Consider the following 18,093-nt stretch of genomic DNA (forward strand, 5'->3'; position numbering starts at 1 on the left):
AGCTTGGGTCTGAGCAGGAGTGGGCGGATCTTGAACACCTTCTCTAGGAACTTGGCTCCCCTGCTGTGAAAACCAGCACACAGTGGTGCAGGATTGGGTGGGCCTATGAGTAAGAGGTGGTTGAGCAGGTAGATGCTCCACTGGAACCTTAGTTCCTCCAGGATGTGATGCTCTTCCAAACTTTTTTTTTTTCATTTGACCCTCTTCCAAGGAACATATAGAATGCACCATGTTGTTTAGATGAAACTGAAGAATGAAGGGGTATCCCAATCTATAGTGGATCACAGCTTTATGCAGTGCAGTCGGGAGAGGCCTCAAAGCTCTATATCTGGCTCAAGTAGATAGAGAAATATCCAAATAGAGCTGTACATGTAGTGTCCCACTAGGTTAAGGTGGGCACTGCACAAAAGGGGTTAATGTGTTGTTATTACCTGTAATGTTATATGTATGCATTTCCCTGTGTTAGCTGGGTGTCAGGCCTGTCAGGGTGTAGTTTAGCCTCCCAGACGTTAGAGGGAGATAGAGAGCCCTAGATATATATAGGAAGGCCCAGACAGGGGAGGGAGAGTTCATTCCAGTGGACTAGAGGAGTTACTTCGTCCACCTGAAGCTCCTGAGGCTAGGATTAGCTCAGTAGAGACACCCCAGTTGCAGGACAGCACCTCCTGGGAGAAACCTGCAGCTTCCCAACCAAGCAAGGATAATACAAGTCAGATAAGTACCCTGATGGGCAGAGGTTCTATAAAGTACAGCAAGCGCCAATACTGGAGAGAGGATTTATATACCAAGGATTAAAGCCAGCATTTAGGCATCCAGGCCTTGGGATCCAGCTAGCTAGAATAGCTTAAGGGGATAGAGCAGCATTGCACTGCAAAGCATTAACCGTTGTGCCCTCCAAGTATCTTGCATGATTAATACCTGCCATTATTCAAAGTCTACCTGCTTGTGAAGTATTGTTCAAGGGACTGCATTATCATCACAATCACCTGTAACTGTATGTACAAAGTTGGACTGTGTTCACCAAGTAAAGCAACGTTTGGTTTATCCACTGAGTACTCAGTTATTCCTCCTATAAATCGGTGTGCCACCGTTACAGGCACTGGCGTCACGAATCCAACAGGGACCTTGCCCCAGGCACTAAAAATACCTGTAACATCTAGGGCACCTCATCCACCATCAGGCCTGGTCCCTATATACAGAGTGTGCCCCAGAGGAACTGTGTCTACCTCTCCTTCACTGCCGCATGCCTGCCCAGGGTTCTCCAATACAGTGAGCAACCCTCGCTTGCCTATAACCGTGACCTCGCTTCGCTATACCCTGCAGGTCTGGCGTGCTGCATAAATTGGCGTCACGAACAGGATTTACGGCACATTCCTGCGCCATTGCGGATATAAAACTGTGTGCTAAAAAGTGCTTTAAAGTGACCAAGCCCTATTGTTTTATTCAAAATTATTGGGCCAAAGAACTGTCATCATTAGCGGTGTGAAGATAGTGTGTTCTGGACTGTTTGCTGCTTATTTGAGCCACCGCTTGCTGTCAGTGAATAGACAGCCATTTTGCCACTTAAACCTGAGGTGGATTACAAGTGCGCCTGGTGAACTGTTTGGCGCGAAAAAGAGGACTTTGGCGCGAAAAGAACCAGGCGGAGTCATCACCCAGCCGGCGAGGAGGAAGAACGCCGCCCTGTCTGGAGAAAAAGGTGCCGCCTACCTGGGTCCCGGAGCTACGAGAGGCCGCGCCCACCTGCTGACGCTGTACGCAGGACGTCCGACGCCCGTAGCCACGCATCTCGCGAGACTTGGAGCGAGCACCACCGGAGTGAGTACCAACTTAAAACTGTTGCCGGCTCTGCTATTTACCTTACCGGAACGTTCCCGACCCCTGCCAGGGCACCGGAGAGAGCCCCGTTAGCGACAAAAGACTTTTCTGTGGAAAAAAAATAAGTTATTATCATTGCCGCTCCGGTCCGCTCTGCTACATTTAAAGGGCCATACCCACCTAGCAACGCCATGTCCACACCTGAGGAAATCAGACAGGTGGCCCAGTCGCGCCTTCTGGAATACCCCCAGCCGACCCTAGGGCCCCTGCCGCCGCGGCACCGCCAAGCATGATGCCGCTAACTATGCCGTACTATTTTGGGGCCCCCTGGTTCCCACGTTATTCAGGGGAAGCCCATAAGTTAAAGGACTTTAGGGAACAGATACTGGCCTTGTTCCGGCTTTACCCCATAAATGCCGAACAGCAAATGGAGATCCTCCTAGCTCAGTTGGAAGGGGCCGCCCGCAGGGAAGTCATGTCGTGGCCCCGCTCTGAGAAAAGTAGCCTGGAACAGATCTTTGATCGATTGGGCACCACGTTTGAGGCCAGAACGGTGTCAGAAGTTAAAATGCGTTTCTTCAGCAGAAAGCAGCAACCTGGGGAGTCGTTCCGTGATTTTGCCCTGTCCTTACAAGAGACACTGAGAGCTGTAGTCCAAGTGGATCCTAAAGAAGCTGAGGACCAGGACCGGACTCTTAGAGAGCAATTCATTGCAGGCGTAAGTAATGAGCATTTAAAGGGCCAGCTACGCATGTTGTCAGTTCAACACCCCCAACTGTGCATTTCTGGACTTTAAAGAATTGGCCATCAGTATATTGGGCCAGAACCCTGCTCCAGGGCCGGCAGCCTCCTATGAACCCCAGGCTTGCCAACCAAAGACTGTTAATGTGGGACCTGCAGGAGTCAGTCAGGCGACCCAAGCTCCAGTTACAGACGTAGTGGCAGCCCTCATGGAGCAAGTGAACCACCTTACTCTAAGTCTAGAGAAGGTGTGCAAAAAGATAGAGGAATGGGAGAGACCATTATTACTAGAAGATGAAAGTCCTCTTCCTCCAAGGCTCCCACCTGCATATGGAGACGTATACCCAAAAGAGCCTGATGGGCGACCGAGGTACCGGCCCAGAAGTAGAAAACAGCCTGTCTGCCACCACTGCAAGAAATATGGACATACTGAATCAATGTGCTGGCAGTTAAACGGGCAACCCCTGAGGCAGAGGACCGCCCCTCGGGAGGTAGAACAGTAGGTCCAAAGGATCCAAGCTGGATGCCTAAGTATGTAGGATCCCGTCCAAAAATTAATATATGCATCAACGGGATACCCTTTGAAGCCCTCTTGGACAATGGGTCACAGGTCACCACCATTTAACGGCCTGCCTTTGACAAGTTCTGGGATCCAAGTCTTCTCACCCAGCCACCAGAGTCCTGGCTAGATATCATTGCCAGCAACGGTAAGCCAGTGAAAGTGCATGGGTATTGGGAACCTACCCTTCAAGTGGGAGAAGCCACCCTGCCACAGCAAGGCGTGATTGTGGTACAAGCAGGAGATAAAGGAGGACACCCTGTGATCTTAGGGACTAACGTTCTGAAAAATTGTTACTCTGAAGTGCTTGACGCCTTAAATCAAACTATATCTTCAGCCTCACCTGCTTCCAGAAGAGTTATCCAAAAGACTATTAGTGTGCTGAGTGCTCAACAAAAGTTTGCCAACAAGAAAGGAGAAATTTGCACTGTCCGGATCCGGGATAACCGGCCGGTAATTCTGCCTCCAAATTCCCAGATCATCCTGTGGTGCCGTGCGGTGTTAGGGATCCAGGGCCAGGACTATCAAGCCCTAGTGGAACCTATTCCCTTTGAAGATCATCCCTTCGTACGGACAGCCAAGAGCATGGTGACTGTGTATCAAGGTAAAGTGCCTGTCCGTTTAATTTACTTTGGTGATCATCCCGTTACTCTCCTTAAACACTGCCCCGTTGCTCAGCTTTTTCAAGTGTCTTTCCAGGATTTGATCCGTCTGCCTGCCACGGAGGCGTTTCAGACCACACAGAGCAGCAGCACCCCTACAACATCCTGGTGGGAAGAATTACATGTGGGGAACGAATCCACCCCAAAAGAGCAAATAGAGGGAGTCCTGAAGCTGGTGAAGGAGCACCACCCGGCTTTCAGCAAGCACTCCACGGACTACGGAGAGGTCAGTGTAATCAAACACACCATACCCACTGGCTCTCATCCTCCTATTAAGGAGAGGCACAGACCCATAGCACCTACTACCTATCAGTCTGTGAAAGAAATGATAAAAGAGATGAAAGACTCTAATATAATTCGGGACAGCCATAGTCCCTGGGCTGCGCCCCTAGTTCTTGTCCGAAAAAAAGATGGCAGCATAAGGTTCTGCGTGGATTACAGGAAAATTAATCAAATCACCCACAAAGATGCATATCCATTGCCACGCATTGAGGAGTCCTTGACTGCTCTGGGGTCATCAGCCTATTTCTCTACCTTGGACTTAACCAGTGGGTACTGGCAAGTACCCATGGCCCCAGAAGATCGAGAAAAGACTGCTTTCACTACCCCTATGGGCCTGTTTGAATTCAATTATATGCCGTTTGGACTGTGTAACGCTCCAGGAACGTTCCAGAGGCTGATGGAACGTTGTTTAGGCCATAGGAATTTTGAGACTGTACTCTTATATCTGGATGACGTCATTGTATATTACAAGACGTATGAGGATCATTTAAAGCACCTGGGTGAGGTGTTTCAAGTTCTTGCTAAATATGGCCTCAAGATCAAACCATCCAAGTGCCACCTGCTGAAACCAGCGGTCAAATACCTTGGGCACGTTGTCAGTGCCGATGGAATACAGCCTGATCCTGATAAACTGGCTGCTGTCCGAAACTGGCCTACTCCAACGACCGTGAAAGAGGTGAGAAGCTTTCTCAGTTTTGCAGGGTACTACAGGCGTTTCATCCCGCACTTCGCACAAATTGCGGATCCCATCCAGGAACTGTTGAGGGGGCATCCAAAGAAGAGCCCGAAAACCCCTATTCCTGTGGAATGGAACCAAGAACGGGAAATTGCCTTTCAAATCCTAAAGAAGAAGTTGACTGAACCCCCTGTTCTGGGTTACCCAGATTATCAGAAGCCGTTCCTCCTCTACACGGATGCCAGTAAAAGAGGCCTGGGGGCCGTGTTGGCTCAAGTGCAAGACAACAAAGAAAGGGTAATTGCCTACGCCAGCAGATCCCTGAAGGGAGCTGAAAAGAATGATCAGAATTACAGTTCTTTCAAGCTGGAGTTTCTTGCCTTAGTGTGGGCTGTGACTGAAAAGTTCAAAGACTATCTCGCTGCCACACCGTTTGTTGCCTTCACGGACAATAATCCCCTGGCGCATCTGAACACGGCCAAGTTAGGGGCACTGGAGCAAAGATGGGCCTCCCGCCTTGCCAACTACTGTATGACTTTACTGTGAAGTACCGGGCAGGCCGCTCCAATGATAATGCTGATGCCCTGTCGCGGCTTCCCACTACAGAGGCCCCAGATGATCTAAAAGATGCCTGGGAAGAAGTGGAGATGCCTGCGTTCTACAATAAGTTCGCCCAGCAGGATAATATCCGTACTGAAAATCTCCCTGCTGCTGATCTTCCCTCCTCAGATGATCCTGAGTCCGGAGGCGATCAAGAAAGATGGATTAAGCTCCAGTCCGAAAGTAGAGTCCTGGGTGAACTGCTGGACTTCCTTACCAGTGGGAAAATCCCTGAGAGAATCCGGAGGAAGAGTGCAGACCCAGAACTAGTAAGACTGTGGAGACATCGCCACCAACTATTCCTTCAAAGAGGCCTGTTGCTCAGAAGGAGTCTGGATCCAGTGTCCTGTGATAGAGTCTACCAGATTCTCCTGCCACGTCGGGATGCCAGCCTGGTACTGGACATGTACCACAACCAGTCCGGACACTTCGGGGTGCAAAAAACTGAGGCCACTATACGGAGGAGATTCTATTGGATTGGGATGAGAGAAGATATCGAGAAATGGTGCCGAGAATGCACTGCCTGTGCTGTGGGGCGGACTGAACGCCATGACCAGAGGGCGCCTCTCCATCCTATTGTAAGTACAGCTCCTTTAGAACTTGTCGCGATTGATCATGTGAAGTTGGAGCCGAGTCGCTCTGGGTATACATATGCCATGACTATAATTGACCACTTCACCAAGTTTGTCGTAGCAGTGCCTGTGAAAGACCTGACAGCCAAGATTACAGCGGAGGCGTTCTGGAAACATTTCCTTCTGCCCTACGGCTGTCCAGAAAGGATCCTCACCGATCAAGGGTCTGCGTTTGAGTCACAGCTGTTCCATGAGATGTGCCTGCTGCACAACTGCCAGAAAGTCCGGACCACCGCCTATCATCCGCAAGGTAACGGACTCTGTGAAAAGATGAATAAGACTCTCATTGAAATGCTGAGAGCAGTACCCCCTGATACGAGGGGTGATTGGCCTACTCTGTTGCCACAACTGATGTACACTTATAACAACACCATCCATTGTTCCACCGGTTACACCCCGTTCTACCTGATGTTTGGGCGACAAGGGAGATTACCTGCGGATCACTCCCTGGGGGTACAAGTGCCGGATGTGATCAACCCACTGCCCAGGACTGATTGGGTAGTGGAGCACCAGAGGCGTCTTCTTAATGCCAAGGAGATTGTGCAAGAACGCATGGAGAATGTCCGGGAACGCCAGCAAAAAGACTACGACCAGACTGCCCATGCGGGACCCCTGGCTCTTGGAGACAAGGTTTGGTTGAAAAACAACCACCGGACCAGCAAGTTGGACAGCAAATGGGAAAGGATTCCCTACCTGGTTACTGCCATACCTAATGCTGCAGCCCACATATACCAGGTCTCCAGAGAAGGAAAAGGTACCCAAGTTGTTCACCGGAACCGCCTCAAGCCCTGTATTGAAGGAGAACCAGCGGCGGAGGAGATGGAGCCTGAGCCTGCTGAGGTGGAATTGCCGGCTCCACCTATGGACCCTATGCAGGCTGTGGAGAACTTGATCCATGATAAAGAGCTGCTCCACTGGGCCCTCACGCCTTGGCTGAATTTGTTGGTTCCTGCTCCTGTTCCTGTTGGTCTCCCGTCTCAGGAGACTTCACCTCCAAGAGCTCCTGAAGAAGTTCCAGAGGCAGTGAGCTCCCTTGACCTTCCTGAGTCCAGGCAGGAAGAATCTCCGCCACTAAGGAGGTCTACCCGTTCTACCAGGGGGCACCCGCCTGTGAGGTTTGAGGACTACATCATGAGCCCAGGTAGCCCCTCACGGGAAACCCCTGTTTAACTCTGTTGTAAGCCTGGGTACGGACTCATATTTGTTCCTTGAGCCTCCAAGAACTTTACATCGTTTTATATTGTTCTACTGTTATATTATGGACAATTTGCATTTATGGACTATCCTGGTTTATTGATACGCTGCACCAGGTCAGCGCCCCTGTTCCCTTCCATTATCCTGAGAGAAGAGAACGACGCCCCTTTTCACCATTCCTTCAGTTTAATGTTTGTATTGTTGCTGTGATATTTGCCATGTATGCCGGTTCTCATTTTATCTTTCAGGCTGCAGTATCCAGCCGGGCTGGGCCCCTCCATGTTGCGCCGAGGACAGGCAACGTTATAGCGTGGTGGTATGTAGTGTCCCACTAGGTTAAGGTGGGCACTGCACAAAAGGGGTTAATGTGTTGTTATTACCTGTAATGTTATATGTATGCATTTCCCTGTGTTAGCTGGGTGTCAGGCCTGTCAGGGTGTAGTTTAGCCTCCCAGACGTTAGAGGGAGATAGAGAGCCCTAGATATATATAGGAAGGCCCAGACAGGGGAGGGAGAGTTCATTCCAGGGGACTAGAGGAGTTACTTCGTCCACCTGAAGCTCCTGAGGCTAGGATTAGCTCAGTAGAGACACCCCAGTTGCAGGACAGCACCTCCTGGGAGAAACCTGCAGCTTCCCAACCAAGCAAGGATAATACAAGTCAGATAAGTACCCTGATGGGCAGAGGTTCTATAAAGTACAGCAAGCGCCAATACTGGAGAGAGGATTTATATACCAAGGATTAAAGCCAGCATTTAAGCATCCGGGCCTTGGGATCCAGCCAGCTAGAATAGCTGAAGGAGATAGAGCAGCATTGCACTGCAAAGCATTAACCGTTGTGCCCTCCAAGTATCTTGCATGATTAATACCTGCCATTATTCAAAGTCTACCTGCTTGTGAAGTATTGTTCAAGGGACTGCATTATCATCACAATCACCTGTAACTGTATGTACAAAGTTGGACTGTGTTCACCAAGTAAAGCAACGTTTGGTTTATCCACTGAGTACTCAGTTATTCCTCCTATAAATCGGTGTGCCACCGTTACAGGCACTGGCGTCACGAATCCAACAGGGACCTTGCCCCAGGCACTAAAAATACCTGTAACATCCAGGGCACCTCATCCACCATCAGGCCTGGTCCCTATATACAGAGTGTGCCCCAGAGGAACTGTGTCTACCTCTCCTTCACTGCCGCATGCCTGCCCAGGGTTCTCCAATACAGTGAGCAACCCTCGCTTGCCTATAACCGTGACCTCGCTTCGCTATACCCTGCAGGTCTGGCGTGCTGCATACAGTATCTTGTAAGCCAGGAATATGGGAAGAATCTCTAGCTACAGCAAAAATCTGATCCCTCCCTGAATTTCGTAGAAGAGTTTAAGGGAAATTTCCTTAGGCAGGTTAGGATTTCACAGTTTACCCAGTGCTCTATGAATGCCTTCTATATGAAGGTAACCTGCACCTGCCTAGAGTAGTAGTTCTTGAAAATAATTCAATGCAGTCTCAAGTAATAAACTCAGGCAAACCCCTGATGTAGATGTTGCGGCTCCTGGAATGATTTTCTAAATAATTTTACTTTGCATTTTAGATTGATATTCATCAATGAGATGTTTGTTATCCTCCAAAGTATCAATAATCTTATCTGTCTTTTGTTCAATGTGTGCTATGCAATGGCTTAAATCTTGAATTTGATCTGTAAACTCTTTAATGGCTGATACCAAGTCTGAGCAAAACATTGTTTTTAATTTGGTGAAAAGAACCTCTTGGGTTGCTGTCAGGTTTTCTTGTTCCACAGGAAGGCCTTCATCAGGCCTTCATTCATTCCATTCTGAAAGATGGAAATCTGTGTCTCTAGGCCATTGTAATAGATGTATTCGCCTTTCTGGCAAACAACTCAGACAAGGTACCTCTGACTGGGGTTTCACCAACATCCATGTTTTTATTCTCCTTTTGCTCATGTCCTATAAAGTTCTGAAGTAAATAAAAACAAGATAAGGCTAACTGTGCCCATGCTAATGCATGCTAAAGGCTGAGAGGGTTGAAATCCAGCCGATTATGTAATTTAAGACAGATTTCCACAAAGATCACACTCACTTGTCCATGGTTCTAACAATGTTCTGTTCCTGGCTGCTTTCGCTCCCTAAAGGATCAGAAAGCAGTTTGGTGATGTATTGTTCAAGCTGATGTGACTGCTGAGGCCTATGATTAACCACAGCCATCACAGAACAAGCTGTTTCCTAGTTCTGCAGGGAACTCAGCAGCAGGTTAGGACCCCAGGGATTGTCAGCTCCAAGGCCGGAGAACCCCTTTAATGCTGAGGAGCAGGGACTATATAAGAGCTATAAATACTGACCTGTGGCCCACCTTAGGGCAGAAATGTGTCCGGGTGCTAATGTAGGCAGATCCAGGGGATCTGAGCATCTAAAAACTTTGGTCCAGGGATGCTGAGTTTAAGATACTGCAGTCCCGTAGAAGAAGATGGAGGCTCAAGCGCAAGCAAATCATCCCATGAAGTCAGAGCTCTAGAAGTCTCCAGGAAATTGCTGCTAGGACACAGCTTGGAACTATTGATGTCCAGAGTGGTTCAGGAGGAGAAAAAGTGAGTGGAGCTATAATATTCCAGCACTTGTCTCTAGCTTAGTCTGTGATTTCAGGCTGGGATGCATGCCCAAAAATCACACTCATCCAAAATGGACATTATTGGGCTCAAACTGTTCCAAGGGTCCTGCTGAGAGTCTTCTGGAGTCTTAGACACTAGAAAAGAGTGGATGGCTCTGGATTAAGCTGCTCATCGGACAGTCTCCAGAAACTTGCATCGATCTGAGCAGCAGGCCACAACCCCAATGAAATGCAAGCAAGTCTTATGAATATAACAATAAAGATGACTGGGCCACTGTGAGATCACTATGCCAGCACTGAGAGGAGGAAGGAAGCAGGAAAGCTACAAAGCATGAGGGTCCACCACTGAATTAAAGAGGATCAAAAAATCAATACAATCTGACAGCACCAAATTATAGAGCAGGATGAGCTGAGCAGAATGATATAGTCAGGTCCATAAATATTGGGACATCAACACAATTTTAAAAATTTTGGCTCTATACACCACCACAATGGATTTGAAATAAAAAATAAACAAGATGTGCTTTAACTGCAGACTGTCAGCTTTAATTTGAGGGTATTTACATCCAAATCAGGTGAACAGTGTAGGAATTACAACAGTTTGCATATGTACATCCCACTTGTTAAGGGACCAAAAGTAATGGGACAATTGGCTTCTCAGTTGTTCCATGGCCAGGTGTGTGTTATTCCCTCATTATCCCCATTACAATGAGCAAATAAAAGGTCCAGAGTTCATTTCAAGTGTGCTATTTGCATTTGGAATCTGTTGCTGTCAACTCTCAAGATGAGATCCAAAGAGCTGTCACTATCAGTGAAGCAAGCCATCATTAGGCTGAAAAAACAAAACAAATCCATCAGAGAGATAGCAAAAACATTAGGCGTGGCCAAAACAACTGTTTGGAACATTCTTAAAAAGAAGGAACGCATCGGTGAGCTCAGCAACACCAAAAGACCCGGAGGACCACGGAAAACAACTGTGGTGGATGACCGAAGAATTCTTTCACTGGTGAAGAAAACACACTTCATAACAGTTGGCAAGATCAAGAACACTCTCCAGGAGGTAGGTGTTTGTGTGTCAAAGTCAACAATCAAGAGAAGACTTCACCAGAGTGAATACAGAGGGTTCACCACAAGATGTAAACCATTGGTGAGCCTCAAAAACAGGAAGGACAGATTAGAGTTTGCCAATTGACATCTAAAAAAGCCTTCACAGTTCTGGAACAACATCCTATGGACAGATGAGACCAAGATCAACTCGTACCAGAGCGATGGGAGGAGAAGAGTATGGAGAAGGAAAGGAACTGCTCATGATCCTACGCATACCACCTCATCAGTGAAGCATGGTGGTGGTAGTGTCATGGCGTGGGCATGTATGACTGCCAATGGAACTGGTTATCTTGTATTTATTGATGATGTGACTGCTGACAAAAGCAGCAGAATCAATTCTGAAGTGTTTCGGGCAATATTATCTGCTCATATTCAGCCAAATGCTTCAGAACTCATTGGACGGCGCTTCACAGTGCAGATGGACAATGACCCAAAGCATACTGCAAAAGCAACCAAAGAGTTTTTTAAGGGAAAGAAGTGGAATGTTCTGCAATGGCCAAGTCAATCACCTGACTTGAATCCGATTGAGCATGCATTTCACTTGCTGAAGACAAAACTGAAGGGAAAATGCCCCAAGAACAAGCAGGAACTGAAGACAGTTGCAGCAGAAGCCTGGAAGAGCATCACCAGGGATAAAACCCAGTATCTGGTGATGTCTATGCATTCCAGACTTCAGGCTGTAATTGACTGCAAAGGATTTGCAACCAAGTATTAAAAAGTGAAAGTTTGATTTATGATTATTATTATGTCCCATTACTTTTGGTCCCTTAATAAGTGGGAGGCACATATGCAAACTGTTGTAATTCCTACACCGTTCACGTGATTTGGATGTAAATACCCTCAAATTAAAACTGACAGTCTGCAGTTAAAGCACATCTTGTTTGTTTCTTTTCAAATCCATTGTGGTGGTGTATAGAACCAGAAATGCTAGAATTGTGTCAATGTCCCAATATATATGGACCTGACTGTATATAGTTTTGTAGGAAAAGATTCAATAAAACCTGTAATTTATACATTTATATCTCTGATTTTTCTACCTTCTATAAACAGCATCGGTACAGGAGGGAGGTGTTATCAGCATTGTGTGTGTAAGTGCACATACAGAGATAGCTGTCAGTCACTGATAACTCCTCCTTCCTGTACCGATAGCACCTCACAGGGTTGCAGATGTAAATGTAAAAATTACAGGTTTTACTGAATCGTTTCCCACAAAAATATATATATATATCAATCTTCTCAGCTCCTCCTGCTCTGTAATATGGTGCTTTCAGATTGCATTGCATTTTTTGGTGACAGGTCCTCTTTAAGTAGAAGGTAGACAAGGATTTCAGCCACAGGAGAAACAGCAACGAGTGCTACCAAAAAGGGAAACGTAATGCTAATAAGAAAAAATAAAATAATAATAATTTATTGCATGTATATTGCAATAATACTTAATTTGAAATGTTCCACTTAAATTTCTAATCACTAAAAAGAGCACAGAAGGAGAGTGTATCTGATGTTAGCCATTCTACAAATTCTATCTAGTGGTCTGGGTGGTCCTCAATCAGGTGTTTCAGCATCTCCAACTACTGCTGTAGTTAGGCTGCTATGGGGCCCGCAGTAGCCTGCCAGCAAACACAGTCAGGAAAAGGCCTGTGCTGTAGTGAATCTATCATACACTAGGGTCTGGGTTTCATTTCCTGCCTTGTGTTCTCCCCAGCAGCAATCCAGTGATATCATTGCCTCTGCTGTGCTGAGTAGGAAAGCACATGGGTCAAGGATCATTCCCCTGCCTGTCTCCGGCCTGAGCACTCTCCTTGTCAGCTGAGCAGGCGAAATAATGTCACTGCATCATTCCTGCTGCTGGGGAGAGCACGATTTTCTCAGGAGAACGGGGCTAGGTGAGTATTACTTTCTTATTTTAGCAGTACTATAATGGGGCAATAGGAGCAGCACTACAGTAAGGGTAGCACTAAGGGGCCATCACTACTGTAAGGGGTGCACTAAGGGGATAGCACTACTGTAAGGGGGCACTAAGGGGCTAGCACTACTGTAAGTGGGGCACTAAGTGGCTGGCACTACTGTAAGGGAGGCTTTAAGGGGCCAGTACTGCTGGCACTACTGTAAGTGGCTGGCACTACTGTAAGGGGAGCACTAATGGAGCAAAACTGCTGTGTGGGGGCACTAAGGGGGCATGATTACTGTGTGGGGCCACAAAGGGAGCATTCTACTGAGAATGGGGCACTTAAGAAGAATAACTACTGTATGGCACTAAGGAGCATAACTACAATATGGGACACTAAGGGGGCATAACTACCGTGTGGGGCACTAAGGGGATGTTCTACTGTGAAGGGAGCACTATAGGGCAGTAACTACTGTGTGAGGGCACCAAAGGGAAATAATAATAGTGTTGGGCAAAATACTGTGAAGGGGCACTAAGGGAGCATTCCACTGTGTAGGGAACTATGGGACATACAGGGCCCAGGCGGCATACTGTAAACTTCTGACTTCTTCTCCTGTGAGTGCTTGGGGGCCCAGCCTTTTGTAGTTATGTACCTGAAGGGTACCATTTATGGGTAGACAAAATTTGCTATCCCCTCATTGCAGAGACAGTGGGCTCTTCCTGATTGAGGCCACAACAGCAGTTACTGTTTCTACATCCGTAGTGGCTTTTGGTCATCCAGGTTTCAGTTTATTGGTGCCAGAAAAGAACCTGTTTCTCAGAATTTGGTAAGAAGTTTGGCAACTACACTGTGGGTAATGTAAGGCCCTTGTGGATGGCATTGGTTGAAATATTTGCAGTGACACATATGCTTTGTTCACTAGAAATGAGGATGATCTCAACATGTAAGGGGTATAAGTTGAATAATACTATTGTAGTGAATGTTGCTCTGCTGCCTAGTGACAGAACTTTTTAAGCCCTCTTACATACTGAGTAAAGAAGAATCCTGGAATGATGTCACTTCCTGGAAGTGGGCAGGACTCTGAAGTGTGGTAAAAGAGCAGAGTCTGGGAGCAGAAGAAAGTATGTAGGACAACTAAAACAGCTCTGCAAGTGAGGGTAACTTTGAACTGTGGTTCTGGCCCTGAGAAGAGGTTGCATCCTCCAAATGAGTTCAGACTGCACATGGGTCTCAACATGTAAGGGGTATAAGTTGAATAATACTATTGTAGTGAATGTTGCTCTGCTGCCTAGTGACAGAACTTTTTAAGCCCTCTTACATACTGAGTAAAGAAGAATCCTGGAACGATGTCACTTCCTGGAAGTGGGCAGGACTCTGGAGTGTGGTAAGAGAGCAGAGTCTGGGAGCAGAAAAAAGTATGTAGGACAACTAAAACAGCTCTGCAAGTGAGGGTAACTTTGAACTGTGGTTCTGGCCCTGAGAAGAGGTTGCATCCTCCAAATGAGTGCAGACTGCAGACACAGAGATGTTTCTTGAAAAGGCCGTGCCTGTACTTGAGATAACATTGCACATTAAGAAGCATTATTGCAGGAGAGACACCATGTACCAAGACAACACAAGCATAACACTCTGAACTTAAAGGGTGCCTGTTCGATCTTAACAGTGAGCATGTGCGGGCCTGGTGGTGACCGGCACTTGCACGAGATCTCCAAGCCAGAGGAGGAGAACGAAGTAGGAGAGGAGGGCGGGCCAGAGGAGGCAACTGTGTTAGATATTTCATTCCTGTAACGGTTTGTTTCTGACCAGTATTAGTAATTGTGCTTGTTGACCACTTCACTTACAAAAAATTTTGCTTCATCACAACACCTGAAATGAGAGGTGTATCTAATGTTAGCCATTCTACAGATTCTATCTGGTGGACTGGATGGTCCTCAATCAGGTGTTTCATCATCTCAATTTTGTAAGGATATTAGAGGCAGGCCGTGCCTGTACTTGAGATGACATTGCACATTAAGAAGCATCGCTGCAGAAGAGACATCCTGTACCAAGAGAGCACAAGTGTAACATTCAGAAGTTAAAGGGAGTCTGTCCGATCTTAACAGAGAGCATGTGCGGGCCTGGAGGTGACCGGCTCTTGCACTAGATCTCCATGCCAGACGAGGAGAACAAAGTAGGAGAGGAAGGCGGGCCAGAGGACTGCAAGGGGAGAGGTTTTGTGGGCACACATCGGAGAGGGGTCTGGAAACTTGCAGCTATAACGCCGCCCCCTTGGGACCTTTGGGACCTAATTTGCATATCTGTGTTTTTTTCTGCGATATCAGTACTCTAAAACTTTCATAGTAGGTAACAGACTCCCTTTAACCCCTTAAGGACACAGCCTTTTTACACCTTAGGACCAGGCCATTTTTTGAAAATCTGACCAGAGTCCCTTTAAGTGCTGATAACTTTAAAACGCTTTGACTTATCCAGGCCGTTCTGAGATTGTTTTTTCGTCACATATTGTACTTCATGACACTGGTAAAATGGAGTCAAAAAAATAATTTTTTTTGCACCAAAAAATACCTAATTTAACAAAAATTTGGAAAAATTTGCAAATTTCAAAGTTTCAGTTTCTCTACTTCTGTAATACATAGTAATACCCCCAAAAATTGTGATGACTTTACATTCCCCATATGTCTACTTCATGTTTGAATTGTTTTGGGAATGATATTTTATTTTTTGGGGATGTTATAAGGCTTAGAAGTTTAGAAGCAAATCTTGATATTTTTCAGAAATTTACAAAAACTCAATTTTTAGGGACCAGTTCAGGTCTCAAGTCACTTTGCGAGGCTTACATTATAGAAACCACCCAAAAATGACCCCATCTAAGAAACTACACCCCTTAAGGTATTCAAAACTGATTTTGCATACGTTGTTAACCCTTTAGGTGTTGCACAAGAGTTATTGGCAAATGGGGAGGAAATTTGAGAATTTCATTTTTTTGTCTAATTTTTCATTTTAACCCATTTTTTCCACTAACAAACCAAGGGTTAACAGCCAAACAAGACTGTATCTTTATTGCCCTGACTCTGCCGTTTACAGAAACACCCAATATGTGGCCATAAACTACTGTACGGCCACACAGCGGGGCGTAGAGGGAAAGGTGCGCCGTATGGTTTTTGGAAGGCTGATTTTTATGGACTGGTTTATTTACACCATGTCCCATTTGAAGCCCCCTGATGCACCCCTAGAGGAGAAACTCCCTAAAAGTGACCCCATCTAAGTAACTACACCCCTCAAGGTATTCAAAACTGATTTTACCTGACTCTGCTGTTTACAGAAACACCCCATATGTGGCCGTAAACTACTGTACGGCCACACAGCAGGGCGTAGAGTGAAAGGTGCGCCGTTTGGTTTTTGGAGGGCTGATTTTGCTGGACTGTTTTTTTGGCACCATGTCCCATTTGAAGCCCCCCTGATGCACCCCTAGATTATAAACTCCATAAAAGTGACCCCATCTAAGAAACTAAACCCCTCAAGGTATTCAAAACTGATTTTACAAACTTTGTTAACCCTTTAGGTGTTGCACAAGATTTAATGGAAAATAGAGATACAATTTCAAAATTTCACTTTTTTGGCAGATTTTTCATTTTAATATTTTTTTTCCAGTTACAAAGCAAGGGTTAACAGCCAAACAAAACTCATTATTTATGGCCCTAATTCTGTAGTTTACAGAAACACCCCATATGTGGTCGTAAACCGCTGTACGGGCACACGGCAGGGCGCAGAAGGAAAGGAACACCATATGGTTTTTGGAAGGCAGGTTTTGCTGGACTGTTTTTTTTTACACCATGTCCCATTTGAAGCCCCCCTGATGCACCCCTAGAGTAGAAACTCCAAAAAAGTGACCCCATTTTAGAAACTACGGGATAGGGTGGCAGTTTTGTTGGTATTAGTTTAGGGTACATATGATTTTTAGTTGCTCTATATTACACTTTTTGTGCGGCAAGGTAACAAGAAATAGCTTTTTTGGCACAGTTTTTTTTGTTTGTTATTTACAACATTCATCTTACAGGTTAGATAATGTGGTAATTTTATAGAGCAGGTTGTCACGGACGCGGCGATACCTAATATGTATACAATTTTTTTTATTTATGTAAGTTTTGCACAATGATTTCATTTTTAAAACCAAAAAAATGTTTTAGTGTCTCCATAGTCTAAGAGCCATAGTTTTTTCAGTTTTTGGGCGATTATCTTAAGTAGGGTCTCATTTTTTGCGGGATGAGATGAAGGTTTGATTGGAATCTATTTTGGGGTGCATATGACTTTTTGATTGCTTGCTATTACACTTTTTGTGACGTAAGATGACAAAAAATGGCTTTTTTTACACCGTTTTTATTTTTATTTTTTTACGGTGGTCATCTGAGGGGTTAGATCATGTGATATTTTTATAGAGCCGGGCGATACGGACGCGGCGATACCTAATATGTATACTTTTTTTTATTTATGTAAGTTTTACACAATGATTTCATTTTTGAAACAAAAAAAATCATGTTTTAGTGTCTCCATAGTCTAAGAGCCATAGTTTTTTCAGTTTTTGGGCGATTATCTTGGGTAGGGTATGATTTTTGCGGGATGAGATGACGGTTTGATTGTTACAATTTTGGCATACATGCGACTTTTTTGATCACTTTTATTACCTTTTTTGGGAAGTAAGGTGGGCAAAATTTCAATTTCATCATAGTTTTTTATTTTTTATTTTTATGGTGTTCACCGTTCGGGTAAAGTAACATGACCGTTTTATAGATCAGGTCGTTACGGACGCGGCGATACCAAACATGTGTAGGGAATTTTATTTTTTTAATTTTTTATCAGTGATAAATGTGTTTTTTGATTTTTACTTTTTTTTCACTTTTATTCACTTTTTTTTGACCCAGACCCACTTGGTTCTTGAAGATCCAGTGGGTCTTATGTCTGTATAATACAGTACAGACCAATATATATTGTACTGCACTGTATTTTACTTACACTGAACAGATCTATGCCTTTCAGCACAGATCTGTTCAGCACCATGGACAGCAGGACGCCTGAGAGGCGTCCTGTTGCCATGGGAACCTTCCCCGTCTGCTCAGAACTTCGCAGACGGGGAAGGGTAAGGAGGGGATCTCTCGGGGGGCTGTCTGGGGGCTCTCTCCCTCTCCATCGGGGGGCTGCAAAGGCACAGCAGCCCCCCGATGGGAGAGGGAGCTCCCTGCGCTGTTAACCTTTTCCATACAGCGGTCCGTACGGACCGCTGTATGGAAAGGGTTAAACGGCTGACATCGCATCGCAGATGTCAGCCGTT

Source organism: Bufo bufo, chromosome 2, assembly GCF_905171765.1.
Source record: "Bufo bufo chromosome 2, aBufBuf1.1, whole genome shotgun sequence".
Lineage (NCBI taxonomy): Eukaryota > Metazoa > Chordata > Amphibia > Anura > Bufonidae > Bufo > Bufo bufo.